General features: G+C 42.8%; 1 pseudogene; it reads right to left on the bottom strand.

Annotated features, from left to right (window-relative positions):
* Positions 1-327: 327 nt before the first annotated feature.
* On the bottom strand, positions 328-5,280 carry LOC124478859 (annotated as a pseudogene).
* Positions 5,281-23,496: the final 18,216 nt, after the last annotated feature.

Genomic DNA, 23,496 nt, shown 5'->3' with positions numbered 1-23,496 from the left:
TGCTCAGAATTCCAGTACAGATTATGTAGGCCTGGTACAGCTCTATAAAACCTGAACCAATTACCAATGTATAAAAAAACTGTCCCTACCAAAGCTGAGACCAAACCTCCCTTGTTACAGGCGCCCCTAAAAAGGGGCAATTTTACATTTAAACACAAATGGCTTGATAAAATTGTTCAAACGGACACAAGCGATGGTCCAGGTAGGCTGGTGAAGCTTTCTGATATATTTAGCTACAAAGAAGCTAGCGGAGTTCTCTGCAAACTTTGCTCAGAGTCCTGAGGTTTGCGCTCAGACAGATTTCTATTTGCTCAGTGCAGAAAAAAATTAGAGGGAACATTGCCCAAGATCCCTCATTGTGCGGAGAGCCACTGACACGGAGCGACTCAGTATCTGTGCAGCCAGGGACACCCTCATCTTGTGGTTCTCAATGTAGACATGTTTGTCTGTAACTTTATTGGCAGCATGCAGTCCATCTTTTTTTTGCACATCATTGAGATGATTGATGCACCTCCAATTGATCTGTCCGGTGGTCGTTGCAATTGGACTGTATGCCTGCAGAGTAAGAATTACTAATCACTGCTCAAACAAGTACAAACAGCAAAATGTCCATAACTGTGCAAATGGACAGACAACAATATTTAGATATAACGTTTAGCAGCAGAGGCATAACTTCTACAAATAGGTCCACAACAATCATCATTTACCTGCAACATATTACGTGTCAACTTGAGCATGTGGCAAGCATCCATCATCACAAATACTTTCTCGCCAGTCACCGGATGTGAGAAACTGGTTTGGAGTGGCTCTTTTGGGTCCCCTTTCAGCTCACACCCAAGATGATTGCACATACTTATGTTGGAGGCATGTCCATCCATAGTAACACTAACCACCCGAATGCCCCGTGCATGCAACTCCTCCAAAGCATGAGTCAGAAGGACCCTTTGTGTCTCTGGAGAGAGAGACTTGGTCAGGAAATAAGCTATTGGAGCTTTCCATTGTCCTTGTAGACCGAGAACCATAAAAACAGGAGCCTCTGTAGCAACATCGGTCTTATTGTTTCCATCCCCAAAGTCTACAAAACCAGACATTGACTGGGTATGTGGAATGTACTGGACATGTTTTCTGATGGACATGGCAGGGAAACATGTCCATATTTATCCTGGTCTGCCTGGCATCTTCTCTCCAGCATATCCAGCATCATCTTGTTCTGGCCAGGCTTGGCATCCACCGAAAGCAGCCACCTGTACAATCGTTTAGAAGAAGCTATTTAATGTGTTTTGCATCAGTAATTTCCAAAAATTTAATCGGACAACATTAAGCCTACCTTTGCAATGTATGTGGATGTGGGAGGGGAAAATGTTGAGTCTCTCTGAGGTATTTGTATGCCTTTGGACGATGGAGCGTGAGCGCAAACTCTCTGTAGTCCTTTGTTACTCAAGGCCCTGCTTTGCCATGAGGTCTATCTGAAGATCTGAAATGTTATGATTTAAAATGAATAAGTCCTCTTCAGATAAAGGGAGTAAGAATAACATGTACATTAATTTCAAAGTGCTCATTTTGTCTTACTGGAGTAGTATTCAAGCTTCTTTTTGAGCTCTTCATTAATGAGGTTCTTTTCCCTCAAATCCCCCAAAAGACTCTTCAATGTGGTCTTTGCCCTCTTTTCTCTGGCCATGGAATTCTTCTTCTCTCGTTCCAGACTTTCCACTCTTGCCAAGGCTTCATAGAGTCTGGTCTTAAGAGCGGTAGAAGAAGCAGGCAATACATAGCCATGATCCTAGTAGAAAGAGGGATGAACATGGTTTGAGTAATGTTTCACTATTGAAACAAACATCACTTTGACACCACTAGTTCATGGCCCACTGTCTTTATTATAGTCATCACCTGTCACCTGTAGCAATGTTATGTTGTTCCCGTAGATTACACACTGGATTGTACACAAGGACCAGGTCAAGTGGGTCAAATTGGGAGGGGGAGGTTGATCATCTGATGTCAAGGTCAAATTTTAATGTGTTAAAAAAAGTCTTACAGATGTAAATCGAATTTTTGGTGTACAGACATATATCTATGTTTACGTCTATGTAAACAATGTATGTTTACAAGATGTTGTTTACAAGATGTTTTTCAAGAGGTATGTAAGTTTTGGTTTAACCCATCGCGGGTTACTGTGTTCCGGAAGTTCTGTTGTTCTTTTCGTCTAGCTAGTGAGGTACGTTGTCTTGGGGTCTGAACATTATTAGCGAGCTGTGGTGAAATGTCGGGTTCATATTCATGTTTGGTAACCAAGAGGGTATGTACAGTAATACAGTGTAAATATTACGAGGTTCGTTGACTAGGGTGCCTGTTGTGACTTGTGGGGATGGCGGTTGATGAGGTTCCCATGTGCTCACTCAGGTGGCCGAGAGCTAGGAGCGAGGTACACGCAAGAGCTAACTGTACTGTCTCTTCGTGTAGAGGGGGAAATAAACCGGTCTCCAGCAGATTTACAATTGTGACAGTGTCTTCAATCAAAAATTACACCATGCAGAGTGAAGCACGCTACATGTGCGTCAGGAATGCACGGTCAACGTGTCTTCTAATGTGTGTATGGGTTTATTGGTGTGTGTTTAATGAGTGGCAGCAAACAAGTGAGATTTGAATGTGTCCAGGAACATGAATTTTTAAGTAAAATTCACATTATTAGATTGAGGTTGTGAGGTCGTCGTTTCTTGGCAACCCTGAGAGGCAAAGGACAGGCTTTCTTCTGCTCTTCTGGAGGTTGTCGTAGCCCTACCCAATTTCCAACTAAAATGAAGAAGCGAATAATGTAGAATGAAAACAATATAAAGGGATACGTATCTTACCCTGCCCTGTTATTGATAATAGAATATTTACATTTATGAATGCTAATAGGCTTATGATGATACACCTTCTCTTTGGAGGTGAACAGGGAAGCTTAATACTGATGGAATAACACCATCTCGGAGTCGGACAATCTGCCCGGTGGTATCTAAATTGTCCCGTTGAAAATGCTGACTGCATAGCACTGAAGTATCGCTTGCAGTGAATCCTTGTCTCCGCAAAGCTACTTCCCACTTCTTCCTCAAATCTGTGTCCTTGAGAAACCTTCAAAATGAAAACGGAAGATTTTGGAGAGTACAAGTACTATAGCGACTGCCCTGATACCTACCCTTACAAAAAAGAAGTATACTTCAAGTTTATTTTGTAAGTATACTTAGTATAAAAAGTATACTATTATCATGTTACTTAAAGTATACTAGCAGTGTACTTATTTCTATACTATTTTTGTACTAAGTAAACTGAATTGGCCCACTTTTTAGGTCATTTAGTACACTTTAAAGTACACTTGTAGTGTATTTTAAGGTTTACTTTTGAATACTGTAAAGTAGTCTGTGTAATGCACTTTTAGTTCATCAAGTATACTTCCTAAAGTACTTCAAAGTATACTTTGGAATACTCTAAAGTAACCTGTGTAGTGCACTTTCAGTTCATAAAGTATACTTCCTAAAGTACTTAAAAGTATACCTTGGAACACTAAAGTAACCTGTGTAGTGCACTTTCAGTTCATGAAGTATACTTCCTAAAAAGCCTCAAAGTATACTTTGCAATACTTTCAAGTGCAATTTCAATTAATGTAAGTACCTCAAGAGTAAACATGCTAAATATAATTTTACTATGACTTAATGATAAATACAAATGTTTAGGGGCCCCTCAGACACCTCAGATCATGCGTCACATGGCGAGAACGGGGCCCTCACAAAGTCACACTGCAGATTCTGAAAGAAGCTACTTACTGCATGGGCATCATTGTTTCATGAATCCAGCTGTTCTGATGAAACGTAACAGTCATTTAACTCATGGTTACAATGGTAAACCAGCACAACAATGACAATTTCCACCCAACAAAACACTACATTCTAAGCAGACACATTTAAAAAAAAACGAAATTCATGAATTTACATTTGTATTTCGCACAAACGGCAAACTTATCAGCAATTTTTTACACTATTTACCGCCTTGCATCATGGGAATTGACTAGCCAATGAGCCGCACTATCTTCATTATTTCACGTCGTTATTTCGTTCTTCAGTCAGTTTGACAGTATAACCTTCAAATTCTCAAGTAGCTTTTTAGTTTTTTTTCCATTAATACTCCAACAGATAATTATTAGTATAGAGTATAGGGCTTCAGAATGTTTTGGCAGTAATTAAGGTTACAGCTTCAGTAACAAAAAAAGATTCAATGTGCAATGCATAATAGATTTTCATAGACATGAATCATTAAAATTAGATGGATCTAAAAAATTTAACCTGTAATGTACTTTAAAATTATTTTGACTGCTTTTGCTGTATAATAATAGAAAACGTACATCTTACTCCAGAAGAAATGTATACCATTTTCTGTTTCTAAGCATACTTCTTGAAAGTATATCAAAAGTGAACTATTTTTAAAGCATACTTAAAAGTATATTGAAAGTGAACTATTTTCTAAGTATACTTCTTAAAAGTACATTAAAAGTAAACTATTTTCCAAGCATACTTAAAAGTATATTAAAAGTGAACTATTTTCTAAGTATACTTCTTAAAAGTATATTAAAAGTGTATCAAATATCAAAAAGTATATCAAAAGTTAACTAAAAGTGTACTATCCATATTTTAGTATACTTATAGTATACTTTAATATACTTCTTTTTTGTAAGGGTACAGTGGGTGCCACTTGTGTAAAATATGCTGGCCAATGTTATAACATTAATTTGCTTTATTTCTACAATAGCATTTTTGTGTCAGTTATGTCTAAGTCAGTGTTATGGAATATGACATTAAGTCTCAGTTCATAGCCGGGTATACACCGGCCGTTGCAGTAAACATAGGGCTAGGCTAGCTTGCTAGCTACAATTTCAGTACAGTAATATCAAAGATTCTTGCTCCAAATTTCTCAACGTTGGTAAGATTCTATTCACAAATGCAACAAATAGTACTGTAATGGTAAATATTACTTGTGAAAAATAATCCCCTGAGCCCTATTTAGGGGAGTCAGATGGCTGAGCGGTGAGGGAGTCGGGCTAGTAATCAGAAGGTTACCGGATCGATTCCCCGCCGTGCAAAATGACGTTGTGTCCTTGGGCAAGGCACTTCACCCTACTTGCCTCGGGGGGAATGTCCCTGTACTTACTGTGAGTCGCTCTGGATAAGAGCGTCTGCTAAATGACTAAATGTTAATGTTATTTAAGATGGTTCGCCGATTAGTGCATGAATATGCTGCACAGTGTTGCGGCATCTTGTTTATTCTGCTGCTACGCAACCGAGAATTGGACGTCCCCAAGATGGTGGCCGCATTTCTCGCGCCCAGCAGCCAATGCGGCGTCTACTCTTTATTATGGCTGTTTATCAATCCACGTTTTTTTCTGTTCTTGTGTTCTTGCGAACTCATTTGACGTCATCTTTCATTGCCCAAGTACGGTTCCAATCCAAAGAACACAAGTCACCAAGAACGCCCAAAATACCCGGAAATGTTCTTGATCCGCCCCTTTTATCGAGGATGCATCGGATCAGAGCCTGTTTAAGGAGAGCTTGCCCACTCCCTATTAAGCCCCATTGTACCAAATTTTGTTGCAGTTCCACCAGAGTTCCACTGGGAGTGATCGCGGTCGAGTGCAAAATGAATGGGAGTCTATGGAGCTAAACGGCTAAATTTGTCTCTTTCGCCTGATTGTTGTTGATAAATCTCAGATTTGATCGTAGTTTTTGCATGTTCAACATAGATTACAGGTCAAAAGTTGAATGAACGAGTACTTATGTCCTTTCGATTTCTTACATGGTAAGTCGTTGTGGCCCATAACACGCTAGCATTCTGCTAATGAATGCTGATTGGTTAGTGAAGGAATGACTACGACCAGAGATCCCGCTTGATGGCATCCGAAGCAGAACCAGAATGTCAGAGCATTAGCAACATTAGCAACAACATTAGCAAGCCAAAACTCTTTCTAGCATGTGTATTGACAGGGAGAGCCTAACCTGTCAGCTGTGTTGTCGATGCCTCGAGAGTAAAGTGGAAGTAACCAGAGCTTGCCGTCAAGCAGTAGCTCTGGTCGTACGATGTGTGCGACGTCAATGCCATTTTCAAAGGCTTTTTAGAACAGAAAGGCGACTTTAAAAAAAATCTAACACCCAGTGGTGTTTATTTTTTTTGTCTCTGCTTTCGATTTCAGAATTCAAATTACTAGACAAAAAATGTTATCCTGAGAAAAGTTGATTTTGAGGGGTATAGCTCCATAGACCTCCATTCATTCTGCACTCGATCGTTAGCGCCCTCATATGGAACTTGAGTGGAACTGCAACCAGTTCAGAACCCGGAAGTTTCCCGAGAGTGGGAGTTCTCTCTTTATTAGACATTGGCTGTGTCTACTACCGCGCACTTTATGAAGTACACTGCAATACAGTGCCCTGCAAAACAGTGCACTTACATATTCAGTGCACTCTGTCGCTGATAAGTGCTGTCTCAAATGGAACACTTACGTTAAACACTTGGTGGAAGTGACGGACGCAAATCTGCTCGCCACACCCGCAAAACCTGCCAAAATGAACGTGCTTCTCTACTCAAGTGGAAAAAGCTGCCGAAAGGGCTCCTCCTTTTCCGCTACGTAGCCAAGATGGCGCCCGTTTAGGGCGAGTAGTGTCCATCGTTGTACACTGTTTTTTTGGACCGTTTGCAGTGTGCCATCCTGGTACTTTCAGTGCACTGAATTATTCTGGTTTTGTGAGTGAAGCGCCCTAAGCACTGAAAGTCAGTGCTCGAAGTGCACAAGTGCGCGGTAGTAGACACAGCCATTCTCTGATCGGATGGTGACTTGTCCAGCGAGAACGCTTCTGATTCCCCAGAAGTCATTGCAAGATATCAAGCGAGGCGGACAAACCTCACAACTAATAAGTTTTTACTTTTCATATTTCAGCTAAATGGTACTTGTAAATCAGCATCTGAATTAAACTGTGACGAGAAATAGGCAGTGTAGTCGCTGAAAATGTTCAAATTTTATTGATGAAACGGCTAATTTGGAAATTTGCTCCGACTTTTCGATAACCTAGCTAGCATCTCAGTGCAGACACTAGTTAACATTATGTAGGCTACTGTAAGTTAGCAAGGGCTACAGAAAACAGGTAGAGGGACCATTTTTTAGCTTTGTTATCTACAGGCTTCGTACGGTCATGGAAAACCTGGAAAAGTCATGGAATTTTAAAATGGGTATTTCCAGGCCTGGAAAAGTGCTTGAAAAAAATTAAATCCCAGAAGTTTTGGAAAAGTCATGGAAAGTTGTCATAATCATATTTTCATGTTGTTCATTTACGCTGAGTTTTAAATAATTCACATGCGTTTAAAAGAAATACGTTCAAAATATAAGCAGGCACACGCTCTCATACTAACTGAAAAGTTAGATGGCCATAGCAACAGTAACTCAGAGAAGCGGGAGGGATAATTCAAAATGCCAGGAAAGTGTAGCTTTAACGATGCTTGGCTACAAATGTAAAGAATCATTAAACAGACAAAGACCCGGGACGAGCAAAATGTTGGTTGTGTGGTGGAAAATCATTCGACATTTCAAACATGGGAGAGGCGGCATTAACTAGCCATTCCAAAGGTAGCAAACATCAGAGCGCTGCTGCTAGCAAAGCTACAGCATCCCGGTGATGGGTGCTGCTAGCAAAGCTACAACAGCACCCATCACCGGCTTTCTCACCACAGCGAGGTCCACTGCTACGCCTAGCAGCAGAGCTCGATAACTGATGCTGTGACAAAAAATGTCCTAACTGAGGTAATGTGGGCTGAAGGGGCCAATTTTCACGACTATGACCGGCGTTTTATACATTATGCCGCGTATTACACGGCTACTTGCCAAAAAAATTACTTGACACAGTGTGTCTTTTTACAATTTATTTGTTACCGTTCGTAGTGTTGATAAGCAGAAAAATTGTTCGACATTGAACTTCATAGACGTTGAACATTCTTTAGGCTTCAAATCAGCTGACGTCGCTAAGCAACGGAGTACGCTGGGGTTGAAAAGTTACCGGACTGCTTGCGGAGTGCTACGAAAGATGTGAATCCGAGGCAAAAAGGCCACTTCCCTTGACAGCGGTCAAATATGCATAGCAAAGTTCAAATGTAAAAAAAAATTTCCACCGCAGAACGTTGGGAAGCCCCATTTAAGTGAATGGAGCATTCTACAGTATTACGAACAGCCGTGTAATACAACTTTTTAACGTATACACCAAGATTTCACAAAAAGTTAGGTCATGGAAATTTGGTTTAAAGTCTTTGAAAAGGCATGGAAAAGTCATGGAAATCTGTTGGTCAAAATGTGTATGAACCCTGTATCTAGTTTTTGTAGTTAGTCAGTGTTATCATAAGTCCAGGAAAACCCTAACCATCTCAATTAATTCTCCGCGGTTTGGAGGTTTGCACGTGTTGTTTTGAGAATGTCATTTCTGTTTTGTGAAATGAGCCAAACCAATGGAGAAAAAATTTAATATAACTAGAGGCAGCTTCTTCTGTCTTCCAAGATGGCGTCCCCATTCATTTCTATGAAAAGTGCTGGCTGGCACAGTGAGGCAAGCGAGACCGCGCCATTTTTCCAGACCGACTCATCCAGTCTTGCGCAGAAGGTTGTTCCTATCTCCGAAACTCATGCATGCTTGCAACTAGCTGTATACGTCTAACCTTGCGACAACCAGTCGCGAGCTTGTGAGCTGGAGCTAAGGCATTGCTGAAAACTGCCAGAAAGTGGTAAAAGTCCGATCAAGAAGCAGATAGCCTACACGTGAACTTTACGAAAATCAATACTATTAGTACTGTAGTATTATACGTGCAGGGCCTATACGTTGTTCTTTTTTGCTTCATGTTTGTAGTTTAACTGCTTATGTAGTGTGTCGGATAAATAAACTGTAAACTTGAATATCTGGCTCCGTCGTTGTTATAGCTTTGCAAAGCAAGACAAATTAATCATATACCTTTGTTACTATTATAATGATGATGAGTGTTGTTTACTTTTACTAACTTATTGTTAATGCCATCATTGTGGTGTTAACTGATAAAGTTCTAACAATATAACGACCATAACAATATTGGGGTTATCAGACATGATTTATAAATGTATTAATACATTAATTTATTAATCTTTAGATTTATTAATCTTTGTCTTTGCCTCAGAATAACAAGTCAACAATATGTAAGGACGCTGTAACATGCCACGATATTATAACAAATTTTATTACGCTATAATTACGTTTGTCATGCCATGAGCATAATAGCGTTCATTACAAAATGGTTAAATCTGCTTTGAAATAACTGAAATTAACTCTACAAACAACCATCATGTATGTGCAATCTGTAAAACGTGCTACAATAAAGTCAGGCAACTGTATATTATCAAGTCCTTTCTCCTTGTTCTCAATCAGCTCAGGTAAATCAACGATTTGCTGATGCTCCCTTTTGTGCTCGTCCCTTGTTCGTATACGCGAGCACGTTTCCAGGCAACTTTTCTTGACGTAAGAAAATAGATGGGGAGATAGTTTAGCCATTTCGGATTGGTTTCAAACTCTAGTAGTGTGAGCCAGGTTCGAGAATCGAACACAAATTATTGGGGGAAATAGTTTTAGATATGTTGATTGGAGTTAATAGAATAAAAACGACCGGACGAGTCGGGTAGCAAATCGGAAATGCAATACCACCTACATCCACCGGGGCCGTTACTTCAAGCCGAGGGGCGAGGCCCTGGGTGTGTGCCATTCGCAACAACGCAGGCTAATCGATTTGCTAACGGTAGCTAGCCTACCCGTTTCTTCCCTAGCAAAAATCATGGCGTGACAAAACCCAGGGAAAAGTTGATTCCGAAAATCGCAAATTTCAGACAGAATGGTCTGACAAGTGTTGCCGGTGGGAAGCACAAAACCGATGTGTTTAATCTGCAATGAGATGGTTGCCATTGTCAAAAGTGGTAGAGCTAACGTGAAATGTCATTATGACACAAAGCATAGACACTTTAAACAAAATTACTCCCAGAACTCTGGTCTATGGGAGAAACATGCCGAGGGGCACGGGCACTGTGTCCTCCTAAACCTAAGTCAATTTTGAATGGGAGTCAATGGGAGAGGTAAGGGCCAGAAAAATAAAACATGGTCTGTTCCGGACCCTGGACTGAATGGAAATTTGGTGAGTGGACCTTTTGAGTTTCTAATTGAGTACCCCTGTTTTACATTTACATTCATGCATTTAGCAGACGCTTTTATCCAAAGCGACTTCCAAGAGAAGCTTTACAAAAGAGCATAGGTGATTGATCATAGCAACGAGGTAGTCCCAAACATTGCAAGCAGCCAAAACATGAAGCATACATTGTGAAAAAACTAAACAAGTGCCAAAAGGGAAGACCCATAAGAGCATGCAGTATAAAAGTTATAAAAGTTAAACATTAAAACAACATGAACTACAAAAGAAATCCACAAATAAACCCTTGCAGTCTTAAATAAATCTCCTACTGTCATGGATTTTATTAGGAAGGTGACCAAGGCATACACAGCTTGTGGCAAGTAGAACAAACTACCTCTCAAAAGTAAGAACTTACAGGCTAGGGCTGGGCGATATGGGTAAAAAATCATCGATATAGATATTTATATTTACATTCGATAACGATAATTAAACGATAGACCACAGATCTGTAGTAGTCCTCAACTTTTTCCCTACACTCGGCATAAAGTTTAGGCAGAGCGGTGTGAGAGAAATGTTTTCAGCCAGGGAGCACGCACCGGGTGTCAAGTTACTTAAGATTTTAAAACCTTGCTTTTTATCAATGGCCTACTTATCAATACCTTGGCGCAAACTCACACTTTCTGCATGTTCCGACGAGTGATTTTGCTTCAGGTGGTAAAAAAGGTTTCTTATATATTTGTGTTATAATTGGACCAATACGCTTCTTATTGGTCCAGAGACGTTCTAAGAAATCCGCAAAACCGGATCTAGCAAGCGGTTGCCTTGGAGATGTTGACAACATGGCATCTGCTTCAGATTCGTTGTGTTTGATTTGGGATTTTCCTACGTGTTATATTATATAAAAAAAACAAATATGGACTTTCGACAGATCTACCAACACCTTTGTAAGCAGAGATTTGTTAAAACGTTTGTTAACCGAGACCGTAGGTCAAGGTCAACAAGAAGTCCACATTTGCAGTTTGTCTTATGACCAGACTTGGTAGCCACCTGTTTGTTTACTACACCAATTTGCACCAAACATTGCTCTGCTCTTTGTCGGATTTCAAAAAGCCAAACAACTTCCAAATGACTGAAGAACACAAACCCTTTTTATCAAAAATGTCTTCATTGAAAGTTGCTCCCTCGCCATGGCTATCGCTGCCACTGTTTTCGGCAATAAGACTAATAGTCCGCGGTTTAACATTAGCTACTCCACTCGAGGTGCTCAGTATATTTTAGTGAGCGTAGGGTACCATTTCTCCGCAACTTCCTGCTGCATCACAGAAATTAAATGGACTGCTGTTCAAAATTATTCTCTATCGACATTATCGATATTATTGAAAATGAATTAATGTTACAATATCTTAATCAAGGGAAGTCATTACTTCGATAGTTATTTTTATCGATTTATCGCCCAGCCCTGCTACAGGCCTTGTCCTCCATTGATCTTGTGGTGACGGGCCATTCCCAGACTGTTACTCAGCTTAAGGAGTGGGCTAGGATCATCAATATTTAGTGCCCTTAGAGGTGGCCAGGAAGAAGAGGAAGAAGGAGTAAAACCAGAAAAAGTGCTAGATAATTTAAAAAGAGTTTGTCTCGGAATAAAAATGAAATTGAGTATTACAAATGAGTGTCACTGTATTTTGATCTTCAGAATGTAATTTTACTCTGTGCATATAGGGGTGGGCCAGGGATGTCGGGGTTTGGTGGCAATGTAAGTATATGGATATTTGCCACGGGGGGAGGGCTTCAATTACCTCTTTCTTTTTGGACCATACATGTGTTTGCATCACTGATTGATAACATTCCTCTGAAGTTTGACTTTTTGCACCATTACAGTACTTCAGGCAACTAGTCATCATATCTTTCGCTCCATGAAACACATGTTAATGTTAAGTAGTACACAAGGTTCTGTATTTGCACTGTACTAAAATGCGTTCATTTTCAATGGGCATATACAAGTGCAGCCCAATTTTTTCAACATTAACATTTCAATATAACATTATACTATAATAATTATAGCATTAGCCTTCACCTCATCTCTCAGTGCTTTTAGGTCAGACACGGCTTGGGTGAATCTTCCTGTTGGGGCAGTGTTATTTGGTATAAACGTGCAACATACCTGTCCAATCAAAGTGCACACCCCCCACGCTCAGCCAGCAGCCAATCCAATACCTGTCGATTTTGCCAGGCCATGGCGAGGTTGCTGACAGCTGCTGTCCCAGGACGGTGAGAGCCTCATCAGTATAGTTAATGAAACACTGCTGATTAAAATACGGGTAATTGATCCATTCAGTGTTCTTATTTACCGTTATCCATGGTAAGATGGATTCAAATCCTGAAGCCACCTCATTTCTAGCTTTAAAGTCACAGCCCTCTTGGCTGACCTATAGCGTCGATCGTTACGTCAGATGTAAAGGCCCGCCGAGTGCGAGGAGCCTCCTGGAATTTGTCTGGTGCTTGGGCTAACTTGAAGTGGATCACATGGGTGACTGCATGTACCCTGGCACACCTCCCTGCCCACCCTACTGGTAGAGTTGATCTTAACCCTTTTGCATAGTAACACAGCCAAAAAACACCAGCGACTACTCGGTTCTGGAAGTGGTAGGGACAGGACGGTGGTTTGGGCGCCTTTCTTTTTCTCCCTTTATCCGTCTGGCTTGGCCATCTATCAATTATTTACAGACTCCACCCACTTCCCAGATGTAGATGCAGTCCTCCTCTGGTACTGTGCCTACATCCACTCTGCCCTGCTTCTCATAGCACTCAAACGACTTCTCTAATACTAGAGACACTCCTGTTGGTATTGCTATCTCTTCCTGTAACAGGGGCAACATGCCGTCTAGGTATTGACAATTAATCCGGGTGTCTTCTCTAACTCTCTCTCCCAGATCCCCTTCTACCCCCTGTGTATACTCAAGGCCGAAATATGCTTCTGCGTCTCCGTTTACGGATGGGCGGGCGCACGGATACGCACAGATACGGACGGATAGACTGCGTTTATGGTTCTCCGTAGGCTGTGGGTGCTGAAAACAATTCACCGCCAGAAGAGTAGGTGGCGCAACGGTTTTTTGTTTAGACGTCGTTGAGTGTTTATTTACCTAGGTTACCGAAAAGTCGGAGCAAATTTACAAATTAGCCGTTACATCAATAAAATACGCACCTTTTCAGCAACTACACTGCCCATTTCTCATCACATTTTAATTCAGATTCTGAATTACATGTACCGTTTAGCTGAAATATGAATTGTAAAAACTTTACAAGCAATGGCGGTCAAAGGATTCCGTTCGTCCTGCTATCACGGCAACCCCGCCCCTACCCCAGACGCAAGCGGTACTTAATACTGACCAATCACAGCCAAGGGGGTCTCCGTAGCTCTCCGTAGCTACGACGGAGAGTTACAAAATTAAGGAGGTGCAGGTCAAGCTCTCCGAGGCTCTACGAGGGCTGATGGAGAGCTTGTAGAGGGCGTTCCACGGAGACGAGGGCGTTCCCATGTGTCCGTTTTTCGAAAACTGCAGAAGCATATATCAGCCTTCACGAGACCCCAAGTAGGCAAGGCATGTCGCTTTGCAGGTGGGAATGTTATTCCCCACCATGTTCTCAGGTGTGGTCAGCCCTCTGTTGGTCTTTTCCTCACACTCCTCCCAACCCAAATGAGTGGACGTGACATACAGCTCCTCGGGTCTAGGCTGGGAGCACACATAGCAATCGGTTAAACCATTAGCTTGCGCGGGGAATTATGTCCATAGATACCAGTGATTGTGCAGCGCCTCCTTGAGCAGTCCTCTGGTGTGTGTCCATTTCCCTGGTCCTGCTCCCGTTCCCCAGTCTAAAGGACTTAGTGCGGGGACAGGGGCTGCTTGTCTGTCTGCTCTGGGGCCTGGACCTGTGTTTCATACTCAACTCCCTGGGCCCGTGTCCACTGAGGCTCGAAGCGGACAGCCACATCCCAGCCATTTACTGCCCTGGTGATGGTGAAGGCGCACTCGGACTCGCCCCATGTTCGCAAGGTGTCCTTGCTCCCTGCTCTGGACAAGCCGCAGATGCTATCCTCTCCTGCCTTTACTGTCGAAGGGCGGGTGAATCGAGTTTCTCCTGGGGTGACAAAAGGTATTTTTGTTGACAAAATCAAACGTTGGAGAGTAGGCGCCGTGGGTTGTGCGTTGGGGTCTACCTGTCGTCTACGTCTCTTGGAGGCCTCCTGGTGAGGTGGTAGCTGTATCACCCATCGGTTTCATGTACTTTCCCCACTCCCTCGTTAAGAGGGTGTGGCCAGCATACCCTAGCTTGTGCGTCAGAGATCCACGGTGTGTGGGTGCGATCAATCATGCATTCATTCTCAAAACACCCTATTCTTGCAGTCACATGCACCGGCCCTGTCTCTGCCATTACAACACAATAAGGGGTTTGAACTGATGCCCACCTCCATAGCCCTGAGATTGTTTGTATTGACAGGAAAGATGCTCCGTCAGTCTGTGAGAAGGTTCCCCTGACCTCACAGATCTGGTTTGCATTCTGATAGGGTAGCAATAAGGTCAGTGCTGCCGTGATGCAGTTCTTCTAGATGGAAAAAAAGCAACCTATGCCCGAGCTAGCGGCACCGGGGTGGGACTAACTCCGAACAGTCTGTCTACCTGGTATCTTTTAGCTGGTCTCTCTTTTAGCCCTGTGGTTTTGTAAATTCTAGAGCCTTGTAAATTGGTGCGTCCGTGGGGGAGTTTGTTCCTATCGATCCAAGCTCCTCCCTGGCGCACCGGGGCACACCTATTTACTTCCCATGCTACAGACAGGGGAAGATGAAAGTTATTAAAACTGCGGAGGTGACATGTGCCTGAGTCGGCTATGGCTGCCAGCCGGAATGTTGGATGGTCAGTCAACTGAATATCCCACCATGTGTCATCCTCCTCTATCCTGGCTGTAATCATAATTCGCCAGTGCATTATCACTGGTAGGTGGTGTGGGGCTGCATTCATCCAGATCTGTACAGCACAGTCTCCCATATCCCTCTGTACCCAGTTAATAGGTAGTTCACCTTCTATCGGGGCCTTGAACTGTCTTAGGGGTATCTCTGGGGAGTGGTCCTCCCCTCTCTTTCACACTCAGGGTCGGGTTCTAGTCCTGTTGTGATACCTCCTTGGTGAACCTTCACTGGCTCGACCCTTGGATCTGGTTTGTGGTCTGGACTGTCTATCCCCTCCTTTTGGAGAACCTCTGGCCGGGGGTTTCCCAACACCATTGTCCCTCGTAAGCTTAGGAGGACCACACTCAACAGAAGATTTTTCATTTATTAGCTGGAACATCATTGCTTTGGTTCGAATGTGCAGACAGGGTATCAACCAGGTTGGATTCTGATGACGTCTGGAGCCCGTCCCTCCTGCAACAGCTCTGCCCTCCTCTGGCAGGGGGATGGTTTGTTGAATTTTAGAGACCCGTTTCAGACTCCCCTGCTCTCCCTCTGGCACGACCCTTGAATCTGTTTTTCCTTTTTCCTGGAATTAGATACAGTTCCAGGAACAGGATATTTCTGTGACCAGGGGAGAGTCTTATTTTGTTGGATGATCTTGGTGCATTAGTTTGCAGTCTGTCACCATAGTGGAGGTGAGTTTTATAGAAACTGGGACAGAGAGATGGGTATATAGCCATAACAGCTTCAAGCTTAGGATGTTTAGTCATAGCTTTTGTGAAACTTCATCAGGAACAATGTGGGTGTAGTACATCACCATCCCTGCTTTCCTCTGCCACTCGCCAGTTGTTCTCCATGCAATGGCAGTGGTAGCTGGGAGGTGTTAATGTCATCAATAAACCCTGGTTCTATCAACCTAAACCTCCTAAGCATTTTGTTAACAATTACTTTAGTTTCACTTTTCAAATGACAAAATTGCTGTTGCCTCCAACTCATGTGTCCCCGTTTCGCTCACCCCCTTTCTTCCCAGTTGGAACGCAACCAGGAAGGGATTGTTGTTATTCGGCGGTTGAGTTTCATTTTCTGATCCTTTTCTTGGGAGCAGGTTTGAGTGACTGTTCGCCGTTGTCCAGGGTGGCCTTCACCTTCGAGCCCTGGATGTGGTCCTTGGTTTTAAGCACAATCTTGACTTCTGAGGCACGAGCAGGAAGCTCTCAACCTTAGTCTCAGGCCCAGTTTGAGGGCTGAGAGTTAACCAACGTCATTTGTGTGCTTTGCCTTAGGACAGCACTGTCCTGTACTGTCTCAGGGAAATTAGTGTCAATAGGTGTTATAGGTGTGACCAAGTCTGATCTGGGATTTATAACGGTGATTCCGGATGGACCACATGGTTGACCCTTCAAACTGTATTGTGGTCATAATTGCTCGTGACCCTGTGTTCAGGGAGTGTTCTACACGGGAGTGTTCGACTTTTCCCCCGGTCGACTTTAATGGAGACTCGGCCACCAGGCTGGATACTGGTTGGTTTCTCCGAGACTCATTCTCTCCTCCTTCTCCTTTCTCGTATTCCTACAAAACATATTTAAAAAAAAGCTTCACCATTGTCTAAAGGGTTAGACTATCAAATTTATAGATGTTAATACTTTTTGGTGTGCTTGTTGCTTATTTATTAACTAAGTTATCAATTTAAAATTGCCTCTGTACTCTCTGAGGCCATAGTCCAAATTTTCTATCATTAACTCTTTCTATCATTAATTCCATTAACCTAAACAGAGAGAAAAATCAAGTTAGTAGTGTCACTCAATTCTTCATTTTTTCCACACATATTATCCAATATTTTTACCTCTATTCTTGTTTTTAATCTCCTGCTTCTAAGCAGAGTTTGGGGATATTAATCTAACTTCAACTGTTTTTACCTGTTTAGTCCTGACCACCACAGCAAATCCTTCAAACCACTGGGTTCCTGAAACAAGAATTGTCTACCGACAGAGTTAGTTCAGTCCTTCCAATGGCTAAGTTTCAAATTGGTTCTTAACTTCACAATCATGGGTTAGGCCCATGCGGCAGGAACAAATAGTGTTTAGCTGAATTTACAGTGGTGGATGCAGGTATTTCTTTTTAGAGCATAACCAGTCAAAGATGTTTTCATTGTTTATGCAAACATTTTCCATCGTTCAACAAAACCGCCCCCTGTTAGTGTATTGGTTTCTACCTTTTGTCACATTCTTGAATGTGGATGCCTTGTCAAGCATAAGGGGTACCACGACTAAACCTTGATAGCCTGGGGGCAACGCTAAACCTAATGGTGACGGGGCCAATGAACAGTGTGCTCCGGGCTGCTGTCCCCAGTACTTAAGACACTGGGGCTCCCTGAGTTCTTCGGGCAGGGCAGAGTCGTCTGACATGTCCTTTACCTCTACATCCCCAACAGATCAAGACTTTGTTTCTGTCTTTCTGCAGGCTAGGGAGGTGTCGTTGTCCTTCCTCTCCTTGGTTGGGGGTGGTCATTATAGCTTGTGAGGAGCTTTTAGTTGTTTCTGAGTCAGCTTGCACATATTACTTCGGTCTCTCTCCAATCTCCTTCCTTCGTGCTCTCTGTGCTTACTTATTGCAAGTCCATAGACCTTAGTCCAACCACATCTCCCAAACGGGTTCTGACAGCGGGCGGCAGCTTTTGAATGACACCCTATCGGAACATAGCTTTCTGGAAGACATAATCTTCTGGATTCTTTCTCAATTCGGCTCTCCATAGCCTCAAGACCCTGTTTACATAGGTCGAGGGATCCTCTGTCTCTCCTATCGGTTCTCCCTCCAACATGTCCAGTTGGACTTTGTCCGGAAAAAGCTTTCTAAGACTGTCCTAAACCTCAGTCCGGATATTGTTAAACCGGTCGGCATCGTCCACGTGGGTGCTCAGGATGTTGGCCAGGTGTTGTGAGTGCATTACATCACTCAGGCCTCCTGACCCCAGGGCACGCCCTAGCAAAAAATGTATGTCGCCTATTGCGATTAGGTACCCAAGAGTCTCTTCCTCAAAGGCCTGGATCCATCTGCTAGCCCCCTCGTACAAATTGGGGAGGCGGGCAATCAGTCCAGTAACGTCCATCGTTTTCCATGGAACATAGTACATTTGGTCTCCTCGGACCAGAATGGGGGCCTGATAAAAGATTGGTTTGGTCTGCCTGCCCGGCCTGGCCTGGTCTTTGTCTTCTCCTGAGAGTGGGGGGGGGGGTTGACGGGGCTTTGGGCATGGGTCAGTGGCAGGACGAGGGGATTGGGTGGCTCAGTTAGCGACATAGCTGGGCTTGGGGGGAGAGGGGTAGGTTGCTTCTCCTTATTGCACTACCTGCTTGCTGCCACAAGGAAATGTGGATTTCTTCTTGTCTCTGCCTCACCCGCATACAAAGTCTTTCTGGGTGGGGCAGAGCTATTCGCCCTTTGGCTGTACGGTGGGGGATTTTTATCTGCTAATGTCCCGTGATCAGTTTTACATTTACATTTAGTCATTTAGCAGACGCCCTTATCCAGAGCGACTTACAGTAAGTACAGGGACATTCCCCTGGATATTCCTTGCCCAAGGACACAACATCATTTTTGGCTTGGCGGGGAATCGATCCGGCAACCTTCTGATTACTAGTCCGACTCCCTCACCGCTCAGCCATCTGACTCCCTAAAGTCAGGGGGACAGTTTTGGCTGCGAGCATGCAAGCCTTTAAAGTCTCGTTCTTGCCTTGTTCCTGATATAATTTGAGAATTCCAAATTCCTCTTCTCTCTTTCTGAGTCTCTCTCTCTCCAGTCCCTTGTGCCTGTGGTTCGCAATGAGGACTCTCATGTCATTGCAAAGACACAGATCAAAAGTCCCGTGCAGCGGCCACACTGGAGTCATCTTGGAAGTTCGCTTGGGCCATTTCCTGTTCATGTCGAGAATTCGTTCCCGAAGCAGGGGGTGTTTGTGGATAAGCACCTCATCCGTGGGGACCTGCAGGACTCCGGCAGGCGAGGTCTGGTCACTGGGCCTCTGCTGCCACGGCCCATTGTTGTCTCAGGACTGGTTACCTTTTTGGGACAATGGCTTGGTGATCTAAGCTCAAATACAGGTATATTATTAACATCATAGTTGGTAAAGGGAGAGAGGACAAGGGTTGTTCTGACTTGCCAATGAGATATGAATTAATATTATGTGTTTGTTCATTACATTTATGTGTGTGGCAGAGGTTTTTGTTGAACGGGGAGAAACACTTTGCAAACACAATCATCGACACACCCAGTTTTATTTCCTTATTATTCCTAAATAAACACTGAGAGATCTGGTGTAAAAATCTCCTTCGTAAAAAACTCCTAGCCTCTCCGTCTGTAATTCCAGAGGAACAGAATGTGAGACAACTTGTTATTAATCATGCAATTTACTTTCATATTTAGTTTACAACCTATATTAAACATTAACAACTTAGAAACCTTTCTGGTCAGTTTCTACAACTTTCATAACAATTTACTTTTACTTTTCTTCAACCAATTTATCAATTATTCTATCTGTACAACAATTTTTAACCTTAGACTAACAATGTAGATGCATTCTAGCCTCCTTGCTGCTATCCTGTTGATTTTGGTAAAACTCTTCAGGATATAAAATATTTAACATATTTTTCTTTTTCTCTTTTTTTTATCATATTATATCTTTATATCTTTATCACTTAATCTATTAATGTATCTGACCCCATTTCTTTACTTTTATTCTGATTAGTTCACATTGCCTCATTTTTAGTGCCCAGCGCCAAGCTTGGCCCCACCACTCATGCTCGAGACACAATCATGTCCCAGTCATGGAAAAAAAAGTGGGGGCTTTGCACAGACGCAAGACACAGAACAGGCACAGAACAGACACAATGCTCATATGTCACAGGCACTAAATATAAATGTTAACTTCTTCAGGATCACAACTTGTTAATTTCAAAAACCTTTCGGCAGTTGGTTAACATAGATCCCTTTTTAACTTCCTTTATTTGACTCCATCTCTTTCATTATCCGCTCACCCCCTCCTGTCCTCTCTTATCTCATGAAATGCGAGGGGGTTTGCACAGGTAGCTACAAAGTCATGCCACAAAACACAACGTTATTCCTATACTTTATATACAAACATTAAAACTCTTCAGGATTATGACTTTGTTAACATCAATGTTAAACCTTTCTATATTTATTATCAACTCAAGTTTTTATCTGCTCCATACATGCATCGTTCTTTACCATTTCACGTGCGTGATCAGCCATGTTTTCAGTTTTTCTGTTAATATTATACGGGTGATTAGGCCGTTTTTTCTTAACCAGACTGAGAATCAGTGTGCCCACATATTCTCAGCCGCACACGCACATTCATAGTCCACAATTCTACCAGGTCCAACACCTGCTGTTATTTTCAAATAACTTAGTCAGGAGAGTTCACTGGTTTCCTTTCATACCATTTGGCTTTTCTATTCATTTATCCATGAAATAAGACCTTAGTGGGCATACACTTTATATACACAGATAGACCTATAGTTTTATCACATTCATAACGCTATGCTTCAAGTCAAGTCTGATTGACACTCCCTCTGTCCTTAACCGGACAGACTCAGACAGACCTGACATAGAGGCAGATATCGAACTCTAAACGTTCGTTCTCCACCCCCTGGAATATCAACTTTCTCTTCGTTGATACCCACAGATAGTGTACACTATCTTTTCATCCTTTTTTGCATACGACCCCCACGTCTGGATACGGCCCTAGCAGGACAGCCTTTTGACCCTGTGGTCAAACTGCCGACAGTTTAAGCATTCAAAAAATGGGCACATATATATATATATTTTTAACCTTGCATTACATCTTTTATCCACATACATTCATTCATCCGGGAGGGGTACAGACATGGGGTTTTGACAAACAACATTTGTTTGCTGTAACATCGAGATCGTTTGCACCTGAACTGATAACACCCATTCTCCATGCCTCCGTCCAAGAGTCATTTTTAACATTCTGCATAAGTTAATTTCTTACCTCAACAAAATGCAGGTTTGGATCACGTCGGGGTCACCAGTTTTGTGGAAGGCTGGTTTTAGGACTTCCCAGGTTGCTTTGTAAGAATAAGGCTCAGGAGAGGTTGGGTTCAGTTCAAAATGCAAAGGCTCTTTATTGTATCAAACAAGGCTGGGGAAACATTCGATAGACCATGGCAGCCGAGATCAGTCCGCTCTGACCATGAATCCAGCAGATATATATATATATATACAGAGTATAACACGTCATTCAGATGATACGCGGGTTTTCTATACATGTGTGAGGTTGTCTCTTGCTGTGGTCAAGAGGTCACGCAGCAGGTCTCGGACAATACACATATAAATAGGACAATGTGCACTTTCACCTTTGGAGAGAGCAACCTGCAGAAAATAGTATAAACGATGAGTGATGACTGCACCACCTGTGTGTTGTTCTTCCTGTGCCTTAAGTTGTGGAATGTCTACCGTTTAAGGATATGTTTTGGTGGTTACTACATTTGTATGGTCCAGCTCATGCATATAATGTCCATCTGAGAGACCTGTTTGTCAGTCATGGCAACGACTTTGCCTGTCGTGGTGACCTGATCCGAGCAGCTCGATTAATAAACAACGTCAACTCTTTTTCATTGTGGTGCGTTCCTTGGTCCGTCCTCCGACAGAAAATCATCTAACAACAGATAATATTAGACTTCCTGTTGACAATCAGTCTTGGTTAACGATTACCAGATGGAAGTGTGTTGTGTGTTTGTTTCTCTCGTTGCTAGGCCCCGACGGTCAGGTTCTACAGCGGACCGTCTGTGTCAGCATGACCTGGCATCCTGTCCTGTACACAACTCCAAGAACATTTCGTTAAAGATAACGTTCCCGAGGACACAGAAGGGGGGGCCTAGCAAGGGAATGTTCTGGGCATCTCTTGCACAGGAAAATGATTAAGCTAGTCCTTTGTTCAAGTGGCCATCTGACCCACCCTGGTGTTATTCCAGGAGCTGCAAGTAACGACTTTGTGTCCAGACATGGACTTTGCTTGAGCTGTGAACTAAGGTAACCTCAGCATAGTATATTATGTTTAAATGCAGGTAACTTGAGACCACCACAGTACAACCAGTAGCTGAAAGTGACAGTGTGTAAAGTGGTGAGTTAGAAAGTTGTGAGAATGTATCAGTGTCCATTCAGAAGCCTGATGGTCCTTAGAAAGAAACTATTCTCCAGTCTGTGTGTGCGAGACCGAATGCTTCAGTATTGCCAGCCAGAAAGCAGCGGGGTAAAAAGACTGAAGGATGGGTGGTCAGTCTCTTCGAATCCAGACAGATTTCCTGAGGCATCGTGTGTGGTAGGTGTCCTGTAGGGCTGGGAGCTTCCTGCCGATGATGAACTCAGCAGACCTGACCACACTATGTAGGACCTTGTGGTCCCTATCTGTGCAGATCCCATACCACACTGTGATGCAACCAGTCAGTATGCTCTCTTTTGTGCATCTATAGAAGTTAGTGAGGATGACTGCTCCTCTTCCTGCCGCCTCCTATAGTCCACAATAATCTCCTTATCTTGCTGACATTGAGAGAGAGGTAATGTCCTGGCACCATGATGTCAGGGTATCAACCTCCTCTCTGTAGGCTGACTCGTCACCAGGGACGTGCACATGTTGTGGTTAAGGTTGCCCGGGGAACTGCCCGTTTGCCCTCCTCGAGTCAAAGTGCCCCTCCGAGGGAAAATAAATTAATAAATAGTACATTTAAAAACAAAAACAAACCGAAACATTTCATAAAGTAGCGCTATTCACTTCCAATCGATAAGCCTATGGGCAACGACATTGGAAGTCACAAGGGGGAAGGGGGTATGCCCCTACTCTGTTTACTCTGCGGTACTGCACGCGACCGCCACCTGAGCCTGCATTCTTTGCCCTTAAGAGACGGTCACGGTTGTTTTCTTCTGTGTAGATGAAAAAACTGCTTTAACGTTGTCAGAAATGGTGAGTTTTAAGTTGTAGAAATGTATAACAAACTAACAATCATCATCAAGTTTTATGAAATGAATTAAAATCTTCATAAATTCAGGCTCAGTTTGCCATCTTTAGCCTAAATAATCAGACGTCTAGCTTGCCTACCAGACAACCAGCCCGTTATCACATGCTAATATTTTGGTAGGAAAACTAAGCTACATGGTTAGTTTATAACATTTTAACAAGAAGAATAAATGATAAAAGTAATGCATCATATGAATTATTTCATTCAAAATGGTTAAATGTCTAATCCTATCACAATTTTTGGTTTTGTTGGGTGGGGGGGGGGCTGCCCTTTTTTCAGGCCAGAGCAACTGCCCTTCAAAA

The sequence above is a fragment of the Hypomesus transpacificus genome, chromosome 16 (assembly GCF_021917145.1).
Source record: "Hypomesus transpacificus isolate Combined female chromosome 16, fHypTra1, whole genome shotgun sequence".
Taxonomy (NCBI): Eukaryota; Metazoa; Chordata; class Actinopteri; order Osmeriformes; family Osmeridae; genus Hypomesus; species Hypomesus transpacificus.
Note: the sequence above shows the minus strand (reverse complement) of the source record. Positions and strands in the feature narration are given on the sequence as shown.